General features: G+C 38.8%; 1 pseudogene; it reads right to left on the reverse strand.

Annotated features, from left to right (window-relative positions):
- Nucleotides 1–9550: 9550 nt before the first annotated feature.
- On the reverse strand, nt 9551–11463 carry LOC131413441 (suppressor of cytokine signaling 5-like; annotated as a pseudogene).
- Nucleotides 11464–17541: the final 6078 nt, after the last annotated feature.

Here is a 17541-nt window from a genome sequence, read left to right on the forward strand (position 1 = left end):
GATGTTCAACATCACTAATTATCAGGGAAATGCAAATCAAAACTACACCAAGATATCACCTTACACCTGTTAGAAGGGCTATAATCACCAAGACAAAAAATAACAAATGTTGGAGAGGTTGTGAAGAAACAGGAACCCTCATTCACTGCTGTTGGGAATGCAAACTGGTGTAGCCTCCATGGAAAACAGTATGGAGATTCCTCAAAAAATTAAAAATAGAAATACCTTATGATCCAGCTATCCCACTACTGGGTATTTGTCCAAAGAACCTGAAATCAACAATCCAAAGAAGCTTATGCACGCTTATGTTCACTGCAGCATTATTCACTATTGCCAAGATGTGGAAGCAACCCAAGTGTCCCTCAACTGATGATTGGATAAAGAAGATATGGGATATATATACAATGAAATACTACTCAGCCATAAAAAAAGACAAAATCATCCCATTTGCAACAACATGGATGGACCTGGAGGGTATTGTATGAAGAGAAATAAGCCAGACAGAGAAAGACAAACATCGCATGATTTCACTCATGTGTGGAAGATAAACTAACACAAGGACAGAGAGAACAGTTTGGTGGTTACCAGGGGAAGGGGGTTGGGGGGTGGGCACAAAGAGTGAAGGAATGTATTTATATGGTGACTGACAAATAATAATCTACAACTAAAATTTCACAATGTTATAAACTATTATGACATCAATAAAAAAACAAAAACAACAAAACAAAATTTATAAAGAAGATAAATGGAATAATAAAAACAATTAATCCAGAAGTAAGCAGGAAAATGGAATAAAAGAACAAAGAATATATGGGACAAATAGAAAAAAAAACCGAGATGGCAGTCTTAGATTCAACTATATCAATAACTAAATAGACTAAACATTCCAGTTAAAAGATATAGATTTTTCTGAATGGATGTTTAAAAAAAGACCCAACTATATACATATATATATATATATATGCTATTTATGAGAGACACACTGTAATATAAACATGCAAATATAGAAAGGAGAAGGATGGAAAAATATACCAAGCAAACAGTAACCAAAGGAAAGCTGGGGTGGCAATGTTAATATCAGACAAAGTAGATTGTTAAATAGGAAGTATTCCTAAAGATTAGAGGAGGACATTACACAGTGATAAAAGGGTCAGTTAACAGGACAACATAATAATCCTAACTTTGTGTGTGCTTAATAACATAGTTTCAAAATAAATAAAGCAAAAAATGACAGAAATAGGGGGAGAAATAGACAAATCTGTGAACACAGTTGGAGATTTTTAACACAGTTCTCCCAGTACAGAAACAAAGTATTCTAAAGCGCTTCTATTCTTCAGGAGGAGGATAGAGATACTGATTAACTCTATATTTCAAATTAAATATGTATACTAATGTTTTAAGAGTAGCCATTAAATAAACAAAGTATGTAATTTCCAAACCAGGAAAGAGAAAAATGGGAGAGGGGGAACTCAATAAAAGAGGGGGTGGAGGAGAAAAAAGGAAAAACAATCCCCAATATGTTATTAAGCTTGATAAATGTGTCTCAGTGGGACTATCCGAACCCAGCACAGATAAGCCCAAGGTTCCCAATGGACCAAGGACGAGCAGGGGTGCCACATCTACTGCGGATATAATGTCCATATGGGATGAGACATCGAGAAAAGTCTTGAGTTTCACTATCCTTTCCTTGACTAGATCTTCTCAAGCTTCCAGCATAGGGTAGGTGCTCAGAATATGTTTGGTGAAGGTTGATTAAACTTGAAGATCAAACACATATAGCTCATTCCTGAGGTCTCTTAGTTTCGGACCAATGACTTCAAAAGGTTGTTTGTGTGCATCAAAGGAAAAAAAAAGCCTTTAAAAATCATTTCAGCCCACGACTCACTCATCCCTACCCAAATATAGCCAGAGGAGCAGCTTTCTATATATATGAATTTTTTCATTCATTCATTCACCTACCCATTCATTTACAGTATTCTTTTGTTCATGCACGCATGCACGGATCAAACATTTAGGGTAGTCTTTGCCCTCAAAGCATTCATAATCTGAATGAGAAGACAGATGGATAGAAGAATAACTACAATATAATGTGATATGTACAACTCAAAAATTAATAAAGAAAGAAAAAGGAGGATACAAAAGGAGGAAGGTGGAGGGAGTTTAAGTTTTCCAGAACAGTGCCTTCCATTCTTTGACTATCGTCCATATTTTATATCACAACATAATATACACACACACACATAGAACGGAGACAAAAATTCCAAGAAATACTTTCCCCCTTGTTATCGGATATTTTGCCATATTTTGTGTTCTTTTCTATTTCTGTGGGTGTGTGTTTTAGTGGTCATGACACATCACATTTATTTCATGACTCATTAAATTGATCAAGATCCATAGTTAGAAAAATTGTTCTGGAGGTAGTTAAGTCTGAACTGAGTTCTACTTTACTGTGCAATTATCTTTTAAAATAGTAAGTGTAATTACATAGTTCAAAAAATAAAAACTATAAAAAAAGTGAAAAATCTTGCTTCTAGTCCTGTTCTACAATCCCATTCCCAAATTCCTTTTCCCCCATCCAGATAACCACTATTGTTAATTTCTTTTGTGTGCTTCCAGGTCCTTCTAGTATGTTTTTACGCAAAAACAGTAAGTATGGCTATTTCTTTACGCAAATAGAAGTAAGTATGAATATATGAACGTAAGTCTTATGTTCCCCTTTTCGTGCTCAAATGGTTATTAAATATGTTTGACAACTTTCTTTTTTAAAAACTATCTTGGAGATTTCTAATATCAATACTGATGTGAAGGGGAGTTTTTGTTTGATTGATTTTGGGGTTTTTTTGTTCTGGATTTCAGGTCAGTTTTTATTATAAAATAAAATATATTTGAGCTAACATCAGTTGCCAATCCTCCTCTTTTTACTAAGGAAGACTGGCCCTGGGCTAAATCCTTGCCCATCTTCCTCTACTTTATATGTGGGACACCTGCCACAGCATGGCTTGATGAGCAGTGCATATGTCCATGCCCAGGATCCAAACGGGTGAACCCTGGGCCACCGAAGCAGAACGCGTGAACTTAACCACTACGCCACTGGGCCGACCCCTAAATGACATTTTTAAAGTGCCCAATTTGATGTTTTGACCTATGTATACACCCATGAAACCATTACCACAATCAAAATAATGAACATATCACCCCAAAAAGTTTCCTGATGCCCATCTCTAATCCCACCCTCCTGGCCCTCATCAACCTCATCTCCACTCCCAGACAATGACTCATCTGCTTTCTGTCACTATAGATTGGTTCTCATTTTCTAGAGTGTTACATAAATGAAATGATACAGTATATGCTGTTTTTTTTTTTTTAGTCTGGCTTCTTTTACTCAGCGTAATTATTTTAAGATTCATACATGTTGCTGCATGTGTCAAGAATTCATCCCTTTTTATTACTAGATAGTATTTCATTGTATAGATATATCACAATCTGTTTATTCATTCTTCTGCTTATGGACGTTTGGGTTGTTTCCAGTTTTGGGCTATTACAAATAAAGATGCTATGAACAGTAATGTAAAAGTCTTTTATGAATATACAGTTTCATTTCTCTTAGGAATAGCATGGCTGAGTCATATGCTAAGCGTATGATTAATATCTTAAGAATTTTCCGAAATGTTTGTGCTATTTTATATTTCTACCAGCAGTGTATGAGAATTCAGTCGCTCCATATCTTTGTCAAAAGTTATGTTCAGTCTTTTTAAGTTGAGACTTTCTAATAGGTATGTGTTATATCTCATTGTGATTTTAATTTGAATTTATCTATTGATCAATAATGGTGAAAATTCTTTCATATGCTTGATATTCATGTATCTTTTATTTTATTGATTTTCTCTATGATTTTTCTGTCTTTATTTCATTGATTTCTATTCTGATCTTTATTTTTTTTCTTTGCTTATTTTGGGTTTCATTTGCCCTTCTTTTATTAGATTCTTAAGGTCATTGATTTGAGACTTTCTTTTCTAATGCTGCTGTTTAGTGCTATAAATTTCCTCCTACATACTGCTTTAGCAACATTCCACAAATTTTGATATGTTATGTTTTTATTGAGTTCAAAATACTTTCTGATTTCACTCTTGATTTCTTCTTTGACCACTGGATTATTTAGAAGTGTGTTATTTAGTTTCCAAATATTTGGGAAATTTCTAGATATCTTTTATTTATTTCTAACAATTCCTTTGTGGTGAAAGAACATACTTTGCATGATTTGATTCCTTTAAAATTTTTTGAGACTTGTTTTATGATCCAAAAAAAGGTCCGTCTTGACGAATGAGAATTCTTGGCGCTTGAAAAGAACACGTATTCTACTGTTGTTGGGAAGATTGTTTTACAAATGTCAATAAGGTCAAGTTTGTTGATAGTGTTTTTCCAATCTTCTAAATCATTACTGATTTTCCTGTCCACTTGTTCTATCAATTATTGAGAGGGAGTATTGAAAACTCCAACTATAATTATAGGTGTCTCTATTTCTCTTTGCATTCTGTCAATTTTTCTTATGTATTTTGATGCTCTGTTCTTAGGTGCTTACCATTTAGCTTTGTTATGTCTTCTTGATGAATGGATCCATTCATTTCCTTATGAAATGACACTCTTTGAGCCTGGTGATACTTTTGTTCTGAAATTTACTTTTTCTAACATTAATATTGCCATTCCCATCTTTATTTTGAATAGTGTTACCACAGTAAACCTTTTTCCTATCCTTTCATTTTTAACATATTGTGTCTTTACATTTAGTGGGTTTCTTGTAGGTGACGTATAATTGGGTCTTGCTTTATTTCTCTGTCTGAAAATCTCTCTCTTTTAATTGGGATATTTAGGCTGTTTGCATTTAATGCGATTATTGATATAGTTAGGTTTGTGTCTATCATCTTGCTACTTGTTTTTTACTTGTATTATCTGTTCTTTGTTCCATTTTTCCTCTTTTTTTTTTTTTGCCTTCTGCTGGATTAATTGAATATTTTTAGTGATTTGCTTTCATCCTTCTTGTTAGATTATTAGCTATAACTCTTTGTTGGGTTGTCTTAGTGGTTACTTGCGAGTTTATAGTATACATATTTGACTTATCACAGTCTACCTTCAAGTGATACTATACGATTTCATGTATAGCACAAGAACCTTACGATTGTGTACTTCCATGTCTTCCCTCCCAGGCTTTGCGCTACTGTTGTCATACATTTTACTTCTACATATATTAGAAGCCCCCAAATACCTTGTTATTATTACTTTAAACAATCAATTATCTTTTAAGAAGATTTAAATAGGAAGAAAAAAATTTTAATACTTATCCACATAGCCTTTCTTTTTTTTTTTTTTTTATAATTTTATTTATTTATTTTTCCCCCCAAAGCCCCAGTAGATAGTTGTATGTCATAGCTGCACATCCTTCTAGTTGCTGTATGGGGGACACGGCCTCAGCATGGCTGGAGAAGCAGTGCATCGGTGCACGCCCGGGATCCGAACCCGGCCCGCCAGCAGCGGAGCGCACGCACTTAACCGCTAAGCCACAGGGCCGGCCCAACACAGCCTTTCTGTTGCTCTTCATTCCTATGTGTAGATCCATATTTCCATCTGGTATCATTTTTCTTCTGCTTGAAGGACTTCTTTGAACATTTCTTGTAGTGCAGATCTTTCAAATTAGTCCTTTCAGATTTTTTTATATCCAAAAAATCTTCTTTTCATCTTTGTTTTTAAAAGATATTTTCACTAAGTGGAATCTAGGTTGACAGTTTAAGTATTTTAAAGAGGTTGCTCCACTCTCTTCCGGCTCTCATGGTTTCTAAAGAGAAATCTGATGTAATCTTTTTCTTGTTCCTCTGTATGTGATGTGTCCTTTACCTCTGGCTGCTTTTAAGACTTGCTCTTTAATACTGGTTTTAAGCAATTTGATTATGATGTGCTTTGGTGTAGTTTTCTTCACATTTCTTCTCCTTGGGGTTCATTGAACTTTTTGGATCTTTTGGTTTAGAATTTTCATCAAATTTGTAAAATTTTTGGCCATTCTTCTTCAAATATTTATTCTGTCACTCTCCTTTCTCCTCCAGGAACTCCACTTACATGTGTATTAGTTCACTTGAAGTTGTCCCACAGCAAACTGATACTCTGTTTATTTTTCACTTTTCTTTTTATTTTCTTTAGTCTTTCTTTCTGTGTTTCATTTTGGATAGATTCTATAGCTATGTCTTCAGGTTCACTGATTTTTTTTCTTCTACAGAGTCAGTTGTTAATCCCATCCAGTGAATTTTTTCATATCAGACATTGTCACTTTCTTTTCTAGAAGTTCAATTTTGATTTTTTTTATATCCTCCATATTTCTACTTAACATGTTCAATATTTCCTCTAGTTTCTTTTTTTTTTGTGAGGAAGATCAGCCCTGAGCTAACGTCCGATGCCAATCCTCCTCTTTATTGCTGAGGAAGATTGGCCCTGGGCTAACGTCTGTGCCCATCTTCCTCTACTTTATATGGGACACTGCCACAGCATGGCTTGACAAGCAGTGCATTGGTGCATGCCCGGAATCCAAACCGGTGAACCCTGGGCCGCCACAGCGGAGTGCATGCCCTCAACCACTTGCACCACCAGGCCGGCCCCTCCTCTAGTTTCTTAACCATATGAAATTCAGTTATAGTTGTTTTAATGTTCTTTTCTACTAATTTTATCATCAATGTACTTTCTAGGTCAGTTTCAATTGGTTGATTTTTCTTCTCATTAAAGGTCATATTTTCCTGCTTTGTTGCATACTTGTTTACTTTTATTGGACACTAGATCAATCTTGCTAGATATAGTAAATTATATCTTGTTGGGGATAGGGTATATTTGTATTCCTATAAATATTCTTTAGCTTTGTTCTGCGATGTGGTTAAATCACTTGGAAACAGTTTGACCACTTCAAGTATTACTTTTATGCTTTGTTAAGTGAGACCAGAGCAGTATTTAATCTAGAGCTAATTTTTTCCCTAAATTGAGACAAAATTTTTCTAAATACTCTACCCAATGCTTTGAATATTGGACTCATAATCAAAAGAGCCTCATGCTTTAATTTTGTGTTATTTCATAAATCTGCAGATGGAGACTATTTTGAGCTCATGATACAGATTTGTTAAAACAGCTTTTTCATTGTAAGACTAATACTTGCTCTTTAATAAAAATCTGTAAAATACAGAAAAGCAGGAAAAAAAAAAAAGAACCTCCTGTACTTCCACTCCCTAGAGATAAACTCTGTTATCATTCTGGAGTGTTTACTTAGCTTTACTGGAAAGCATAGGCTTTGTCATAGTAATGGAGGGATTCTCCCCTCCCAAAGTTATAGAACTTTTTAAAACTTTAGTGAATTAGGAGGTGCTTTGATTAGATATAAAAGAAAATAACCTATCCTAACATGCATTTCTTGTTCTCAAGGGGACTAAGATAAACAACCTGGGAAGCCCTGCTGGCTGCCCACACCTGGCCCCAGCCCTCTAGGCAGCTCCCAGGCCTACAGGTTTGTTTCTAGCATCCTTTCTTCAGATTTAATAAACTTACGAAACTGTCAGGGAGTTGACAGAAATTATGGCCATTCCCACACCTTCTCCAATTTCAGGGAGCCTTGGTTCATGGCTGTCCCTCTAGTCTCAGGGCAGGTGGTCCTTGGCTAAGCTGTGATGTCAGCACCTCCAGATTTTTCACTTAAGGAACATTCGAGTGGTTGCCATGTGCTGAGCCTTATGCTTGTCCGGGGTTTTACATGACTCCTTGCTCTGGAGGATATCACAGGCTGGAGTGGGAGACAGCATATAACCCAGGCACTGGAATGCTGAGTACACTCATGCCCCGCGTTGTTTCAAGGTGCCACAGGGTTTGAGGACCAGGAGGGAGAGAGGACTCTACCTCGCCCTCTGCTGGGAGCATCGGGAAAGTTTTTTTATTTTGTTTTTTTGGTTATTTTTATTTTTGTTTTTACAAGAACACCAAACATACTTTATTGGCACAAAAAAAGCAGCCATAACAAGGCACAGCAAGCAGAAACATACATTAGCAGTCAAAGGGTTAAGTATTGCATACAAATACAGCTTTTCTTTTTTGTAACCTTGGCAATAGCCATCGGGATGTAAAATAACATTCTGTAGCAGCAGGTTCGGAAACTAAGGAGCACTCACCAGTGGTACAGAGCACATTAACAAAAAGGCACAAGAACGGATTCGACTACTTTAGTGCAAAATGTCTAGGACTGTAAATTCAGTTCAGTACTAAGAAGCAAACACTAGAACTTGATACTACTTCTGAAATAGCTCACTCAAGTAGTATTGCATACTCTTCTAAGTGACAAAAAGGTGCTAAATAAAGTTATTTACAGATACAGTGACAAAAGGTACTAAGTTATTTACAGATATACTGTATATACAATATACAGTACCTTGTAAATCTGCAATTTAGGTTTCAGATTTTCCACTAAAAATTAACTGCACTAACATTCTATAAATTGTATGTAAGCAATTCAGCCATGAGAGTTTACAACAGAGATAAATACTGCCATCCAAATTATTAATTACAGTTTAACAATAATCTCAACATCAGCAACCACTGTAGTTATTATTACTTGACTTGTTTGGGCATCTTCTAGTCTCATTTTCTTCCTGGTTCACAAACTCATCATGGGCATAGGAAAAGACCCAACTTTAAGGAGTCAGTCATTGGACTGCACACATCAGCTTAAAAAATCACACACACGACTACATTGCAGCACTTATTCCAAATGTCCATTTTAAGCTAAAGCACTCATTTTAAAAAAACTAATAATACTTAAGGCCTTTAAATAAAATTCTACAACCAACTTCATAAATCTGAAATTTTAAGAACTACTATTTCAAAAACCTGGTTTACTTAACAGTACCTTTTGCAGAAGACACAAAGAGACTGAATATAAACTATATCAACACTTAAGTGAACTGTACTACGCCCTTGAGGCCAGAAAACTGCATTTTTTTCCTAAAAGGAAGGCAGACTTTATTTTTTGGACTTCCAAAGCTTGATTTATAGTAACTACAAACATGGCTACTTTTGGAAGTTTATAGAAAAATTCTTAGAAAAAATAATAATTTCAAACATTAGACACTGTTCAAATACTAATCCAATATTAATAATTTATTCTATTAATAAGATATATAATTAATATAATGATTTCTTATATTAATATTAATAAGTTCTTCAGTAAGAAATAGAATTCTTCATAGCAAATGCCCCAGAATTGCCTCACTCAATTACTACAGGCATTAAAAACCAAAGTGTTAGCTAAATTGGCAAAATGTCTTTGTAGCCTTACTGATCACCTGTAGCTCTATCCTCTGTTGTCTCAATAGGCACCACGTTTATCTAAGTAACAGCAAATCACATCTGACAGATGCTAACACTAAGCTTACATGTTGTACTGAAAAAAGTGTAACACTGATATGTGTGCTTGCTAGAGGTGTACTGTCTGATACACATAAAAGCTGATCTAGTTAATGCCCTTTGGGGACTGCAGAGTTTACTTCGCCTTGACTGGTTCTCATTCTAACCAGAAAACTCTAACGTTTTGTTTATAATGATACTTTTTTAAAAATCCTGTAATATTGATGGTAAAAGGGGCCCATCAATTCTATCATATATAGTGCATCTGCAGATTAGTGCACAGCAGACATATCGCAGGCTAAAAGGGAAGTCCTATTTAGTGATATAGTAAGCAATGGTTCAAAAAAACATGCAAGAACTTACATCTTTAAAATCTTCCAAAAGTCTTGTTACAATAAAAGAGTGAAATAGGCCGGCTCCGTGGCTTGGCGGTTAAGTGCGCGCGCTCTGATGCTGGCGGCCCGGGTTCGGATCCCGGGTGCGCCCCGAGGCACCACTTCTCCGTCCAACCCGAGGCCGAGTCCCACGTACAGCAACTAGAAGGATGTGAACCTATGACATGCAACTATCCACTGGGGCTTTGGGGGGAAAAAAATGAATAAATAAAATCTTTAAAAAAAAAAGAGTGAAATACACAAGGGTCATGAACATCAAAACTGAAGTTGTGATTCCACTGTTCAATTCAGGCATACAGGGATTCTGCTGTAGCAAGGGAAGCTCACAGAGAAGAGGACTCTTCCACAGAGTCCCTGAGCAAAAACGTGCCTCAGGTTTCTCTTCAAGAAGGGCTTCTGCTTGTAAAGGTCCATCACTCCCCAGTAACAGGGATTACCTGTAATCTGAAGCAAATTGGGCACAAGACAGTGTATGTAATCAACCTGTTTACAGACTTTCCAAGCTCCCTGTCTGCTAACATGGGCATGGCTGTCTCCATGTCCGCCTGACATCGCTTCTGCCTATATGACTGCAAACACAGGGTGGTGGTGTCCTCTTCTGAGTTACAATTAGCTTGTGGAATTGCAGAATTGTCCCCACTTATTTCATTCATTCCAGGAACTAACTTTGGCCCCAGTTTATATAATGAATTAACCTGTGCAGTGGCTTCAAATGTATGTATTTGTGCATTGGGAGGGCGGTCAACCTTTCTTCAATACTAAGCCACCTTCTCTCTAAACTTATCTTCTTTATCTTCTGTAGAAGCCAAGGATGGATCAAGTGTATCAAAAAATGTTGACTGTGGGCTCACAGGGGCTGTATGCTGTTTAATCAAATGCCTTTTTTGGGCTAAATCTGAGCCAGGAGGAAAAGGACATTTCTCAAGCATTAATTCAGAAAGGTGTATTTTTCTTTTATCAGAAAAGGGAGATTTTGACTGCTTGTTGTCAGTTCTCATGGGAAAACACAAGCCCACAGTATCCTGCAACCTCTGTCTCAGAGAGAGACTTCCTTCGGTTCTGCTGGAAATGCTGTCCGTATCATGTAGGGAGCTTACACCGTAGCGCCTCTCTCTCCTTTGAAGTTACTTCGAGTTCTATCAAACTTTTTATCAGAACCCAATGAACTTTGGGTCTTTGTAAAACAGGAATGTTTTTTGTTCCCATCCCACAGAGCATGTCAAGAGTAGGAATCTCTTCTTGCAAGTCTTATTCCTGGGGTAAAACATGAATTATTATCAGTTTCAATGATTATTTCAACAATCTGAGGAATTTCAGCGGCAAAATTCTAGTTTCTCCTTGGAGAATTCTTTGAAAGGCTTAATCCCAGTTGTAGGGCAACACTTTCTCTGAAGGGACTGCTTTGTTGCTGAGGAGCTGTGTATCCTACACTGATGTTTTTCTCTTTGACAGACAAACATCTGTTGGAGTTCATGTCCACATTTTCACTACGGCTTCCTCCCTCATGACTGAAGAGATTCTGTATTTGAAGTTATTCCACATTTTCCCCACTTTATCCATTGATTATAAGACTGTGACCAATAGCAGGCAGGGCTTTGGAGGGACGGAAGCCTTGAAGGAAATGTGTGGTTCTTCTGGCCACAGACACCCATGGGGTCCTTAACCTGCTACACCCCCTGACACTTGCCCAGTGGGTTTCATTCCTCTGGTAGAACCTGACTCTCTGTGACATCTTGATACATCTTATAAACAGTGTGTGGGAGACAGAGCAACTGAGAAGAGCCCCACTCTCCCACTCCACTCTGACCCTGGGGTGCTCCTTCTCTTCCAGGTAACACGTGTATTTTTATCAGTGGCCTATCAGACAGCCCAAAATGATAACACTCATTTCTTAACCCTTTACTGTGCGCCACTCTGTTCTAAGTACTTCACAAAAGTTAACTCATTATTCTGCACAACAACCCTATGAGGTAGGGCTGTTATTACTCCTGTTTTCTAGATGAGGAAACTGAGGTACAGGTGGTCCCACTACCCTGAATTCCACTTGAGGCCCCTAACTCTACCATTTTGTCCACTGTTTAGCATCTGCAATGGTGGGGGTTCAGAGTAAGTCCAATGGTGCAAACTTCTGGCCTAAGAGGGAAGGGTGGTGCCACCAAAAGAAAAAGAAGCAGGGTTGAAATGAAGGGCAATTCATATTTACTGAGCGCATGTGATGGTGCAGATACCTTACAGGCCTTAGCGTAATTAATCGTCATTTCCTCCAGTGCCTCTCCTTGAAGGAGACCAATTATCCCTTTTATCTAGAGTGAGACTATAAGACGAGTTTGCCCAAAGTCACAGCTATTCAGCGTCAATGTCAGAATTCAAACCCAGGGATGCCGAAGATAGGCCTTTTCTCTACTCAGTGGTGCTTTGATTTGAGGAAAGGTAGGCTTTTATTGCCTTTGGACTAAAAAACCCAAATCAGTGCACTAGGTGCCTCTGTGTCTCTGCCTCCTGTCTTCGTCCCCCTACACACACATCCAGACACCCATGGTTTTTACATTTTTTCATAACATCCCACAGATATTCACTGAGCACCTACTATGTGTCTGACACTTTTCTAGGCCCTGGAGATACTGCAGTGAACAAAAGTCACTCATTCCAAAGAATGATGGGGCAGATCAAACAAACAAAAACAAAAGCAAAGGCCTCCCTCCTTCCCCAAAGAATCATCCTCAGGTGCACTGCCTGGGGGTGTGTAAACCTCTCAGGGGTCCAAACAAAGGGACATATTGAAATACCAGTGTCTGGATTGAGAAAGTAAATAACTAACGACTGGATGACACATCTTTTTGCAAGTCAGATGGTTTCCAATTATTTGCTTTCAACAAAATTGAGGAAGGCCCTCCTGGAGTTGTCAGCTGATGGGTCATTAAGATAAGTTTTGATGATGATTACTACGTGATTTGGAAGGAGTTCCAAAAAACTGAATGATATTGCTATAGCAATACCCTTTCCATTCCCATCTACTTATTTTATGTGAACAAGTTTTCTTAGCCATTACCAAAAAAACAGGAATAGAATGATGCAGCACTCGTTGAGAAAAATCACCTACTATTGCACTGAGATACATTTGCAATAAAATTTCATTTATCAAAAAATGATGCTGTACCTTATTTTGATTAATCACGCCATAATAATACTTGTAATGATAGGTAAGAAAGTTTCTAGAGGACCATGATCTCAGGAAATGTTTTTACAAATTAAATTTCAATGTAAATGCACGTTTATGTGGCAGAGAAGTATGAAAGGATGATTGATAAAAGACTTTCAAGCATAAAATTATATTACCTGATGATAAATTTCTGTGAGAGTAAAATGGAATAGAAATACAAGTTCAAGGAGAAAAGGGAGTAATGTAAAATTTTTTTATAGTTAACAGTGATTTTACTTTTTTTACATAGATAAATGATGGGTATCGAATTGCTACTGTATTTAAATTCCTTTGGATGGCATTCAAAACTGTGATGTAACACTTTTAAAGTGTCGATTTCCTTTCCAACTTGTATGCCTTTTATTTAATTTTCTTGCCTGGTGATCCTGGCTAGAACCTCCAATATAATACTGATTAAAAGTGCTGAGGGTGGGGGCCTGCCCGGTGGCGCAAGCAGTCAAATGTACGCACTCTGCTGCGGTGGCCCTGGGTTCGCCGGCTGGGATCCCGGGCACGCACCTATGCACTACTTGGCAAGCCATGCTGTGGCGGCGTCCCATATAAAGTAGACGAAGATGGGCATGGATGTTAGCCCAGGGCCAGTCTTCCTCAGCAAAAAGAGGAGGATTGGCATCGGATGTTAGCTCAGGGCCGATCTTCCTCCCCGTCCAAAAAAAAAAAGTGCTGAGGGTGCACATCCTTATCTTGTTCCTGATCTCAGGGGGAAGACATTCAGTCTTTCACCATTAAGTACAACGTTAGCTGTGGGTTTGTCATAGATGCTCTTTATCAGGTTGAGGAAGTTCCTTTCTATTTCTAGTTTGTTGAGTGTTTTGCATAGTTTGCAGAGTTTGCAAAAAGTTATTTTGGTGAGTAAGGGAGCAAAATGTTTGAAAGCTCAAGCTCAAGTTCCTTAGATGCTCTGTCGATGCTATACCCCTAGCACCATGCCTGCACACAGAAGGGGCCAATAAGCATTTGTGGAGCAAACTATCTCCCACCTGCCCCCTGCATTTATACTCCAGTGATACTGCGTGTTTACGGTTCCCTCCACATACCATGCGGTCTTCTCCGGCTGGAGTTTTCTTTCCTCCCTTCTGTTCCAGCTGATACCTCTTCATGCTTTCCAATGCTGCCCAGGTGTCATCTCATTCAGGAGATGCCTCTCTCCTCACCCCTCCTCAAATTCTGAGTTCCACGGGCCTCTTGTGCTCCTGTGGTACTTTGTGCATCTACCATTGCACATTGTGTCTATTTATTTATGCATCCATCCCCCACTAAACTAGATAGGTGATATGGTGTGTGGTTAAGAGTATGAATTCGAGAGCCCTGCTGCCCAGATTCAAAACCCTGCCTCTTACTAGTGTGTGTGACTTTGGTTGTGAGTCAGTTTCCTCATCTGTTGAACAGAGTTAATGATAATAGTACCTATCTCTTAGGCTTGTTTGAGGTTTGAGGGACAACAGTGTCTAGTAAACAGCAATTATATAAGAGGTAGCTATTAAGTCCTACAGGGCAAGGCCTGTGTTTTTTTCTTCTCTGCCTCTCACAGCCCTCAGTCTAATGGCAATTAATGTTTGTCATGAGGCTGAGCATGGTGGAAAGTATCTGAAAGAAGGAAAAGAATAATGGATTCAACGTTGCATAGCAGGTAGAAATCAGAACTCAAATGTGTAAACCATGTTGGCCATTTCTACGTATTTCCTAAATTGTCTTGCCTCTGACCCTGAAATTGCCAAGCTAGAGAAATTAAATCCCAGTCATTACGAAGCTCCTCTCCTTAGGGTCACATAAGGGTCTGGGAGGTTTATGCACTGCTCAGAAAACAGGGAAAAGACTTTTGACCTTCAGTCCATTTTTTTTATTGTCCAAGTCTGCACGGTCCTTTGAATGTGTTCAATGTAGTGGAGCATCTTTCCTGGCCTGGCAGCCTCCTGGGGCACCACATCTCATGATGTTTATCCTTTATCTTAAAATATTTTGGCATTCATCCTTGGAAGCAAGGCTAGGGAAGCATATTCTAGGTGAGAACGTTTAAGAAAGCTCTTCTGGTACTTCCAGAACCTTAGATAGGATCCAACATGTCCCTGTTTTGGCAACTCACATAGACGGGACGTGCTGGAAAACTTTCTTAAACATTCCTCTAGTTTTGGACTCCTAGATTGTTTCTTTGTTTTTTTTTTTTTAATTGGCATGTTCAAGAAATAAATCTACTTTTCCAAAATGAAATACTTGGGCATATTAAAACTTTTGGCAAAGATAGGATGACATTTGCAGGGGACAGTTACTTGAAGTTACAGCCAGGTGCAGCTTGTGTTCTGATCAGCCACTCCCATGCCTTGGACAAAGTGGTTCGGAGTAATTGAACACCACCAATTTCACCAATAACAGCTCATTACACAAATTAACAAGCAACTCATTTCACCAGTGAACACCTGTTTCTGATAACACCTCGGGCATTGATTAGGATCGGAACAGCATAACAAAGCATAAGGGAGACCCCATCTCTGGTTGCCTGATGCCCACTATGCGGGGACCGAGTCCTGCCTCTGGGATACTGTTGCCCCTGCCTCAAGTAAACCTTTCATTCATGCTGTGGCCAGAGGATCCAAAAGGACAGAGACCTCAAAGAACTTACATAGGTCATAGGAGCTGTTTTGTGCCTGCCTGCTAACAAGTGTTTAACAAATGTGTGTGTGTGGCAGATTTTAGTCTGAAACTTATTTTCTTTATATCTCAGGAGTGAGGATGTGGAGCAGGCAAATCCTCACCACTTCAACTTCTCTGGCAGGTATCGTTACCAACGAAAAAGAACTAAGAGTTGGACAAGGTCAGCTTAGGTCAGTTTGTAACACCTTCCCGCGTCCCCAGAGCACTTCTAGGGAGCAAAGCAAGGGCTCTACCTGCCTCCAGAACCAGCAATCTCCGTAACCTCCTCATTGCTAGAGAATCTCTTCCTTCTTCTAACCTTCGAGCTGTGGCCACACCCAAAGGGAAAGAGAGTTGAGATCTCAAGGTACTTACATAGTTTCCCACCCCACCAACCCAAGGCTTTTATTCATCTCCTCCAGCTGCTCCCCCCAACCCTTCACTCCAGCACAATTTCCTCATGAAGCTTAAGCTTTTAGAGAACAAAGCCAGAAAGGGGGTTATCTTCAAGCAGCTTCTGTTCTCAAGCCTCTTCAGGAATCAGGGAGCCCAAGAGGCTAACTTACTTGCTTGGGAAGTGCTAGCTGCTTTGAGTGTATCCTATAGACTGCCCAGACAGGCTGTGCTGGATATTCTCTGGTTGCCTCTCCAGATTCACCCTCCACCCTTCTCCACCTTGCTCTGTGCCCTGGGAGGCTGGCTTGCATGGACTGTATCACCCAGGCCTTCCAGCTTCCAGTTGTGTTCTGTCAGTGAGAGGCATTAGCCCGAGAGGATGAAAAGAGAAGGAAGTTGAGTATTTTCTTGCTGGGCCATAGTTATGTCTCTTTATCAAAGGGCACAGCTGCTATCAGACAGCCCTTTCTGACTGCTACAGCTCTGATACAAGGTAAATTGTGTCCCCCCAAAAAAGATATATTGGACCCCCAGTACCTCAGAAGGTGACCTTATTTTGAGATGGGGTCTTTACAGAGGTAATCAAGTTAAAATGAGGTCATTAGGATGAGCCCTATTCCAATATGACTGATGTCCTTATGAAAAGGGGAAATTTGGGCACAGATTGAGATTACATGAAGAGATGTGGAGAAGACCGTCATCGACAAGCCAAGGAAAGAGGACAGATCCTTCCCTCACAGTCCTTAGAGGGAACCAACCCTGCTGACACCTTTATTTCACACTTCTGGCCTCCAGAACTGCGAGACAAAAAATTTCTGTTGTTTAAGCCACCCAGTTTGTGGTACTCGGTTATGGTAACCCTTGCAGACTAACACGAGCTCTCACTGGGTTCTGGTAACACCTCTACCCTTGTCCCTTCAGGCCTAGGGGTGATAAAGACACCTGCTGTTGCTAGTCCCTGGATGCCTTACCATCCCTTGTTGGTTTCCCTTAATCCTCTCCACACCTCAAACCCTTCATTCAATTCTTTTCAATTATTCTGTTGAATGTGCCATATGTTTCCTGATACTCAAGCCTAAAATATAATTATATTTTCCCAATATACTTCATAAAACTATCACAAAGGCAAGATAAAGTTCTACTGGGGTTCTCCAATTATGCAGACATCTACTGGGAATCTTATATCATTCAAAATACAGCATCTGACACATTTGCACTTTCTTCTGTTGTCCATTTCACCTCACAGGACACAGGGGAAGCCATAAGGGGAAGTGATACTTTGGATTTAATTCAGATCAAAACTTTGGACCAAGTGTAAGAGTTTGTGGTAATCATGCATGGCAGGCAATGTTGGGTGTGATGAAACATGCGTCCTACACTTTAGGTGCTCAGATTTCAAAAATTTCTAAGAAGCATTAGGGAAGATCCTAGAACAGCCTTAAAAAGTAAGTTAGTTCAAGAGGAATGGGATCTTTTCAGAAGTTAAAT

This window comes from Diceros bicornis, chromosome 14 (genome assembly GCF_020826845.1).
Source record: "Diceros bicornis minor isolate mBicDic1 chromosome 14, mDicBic1.mat.cur, whole genome shotgun sequence".
NCBI lineage: Eukaryota > Metazoa > Chordata > Mammalia > Perissodactyla > Rhinocerotidae > Diceros > Diceros bicornis.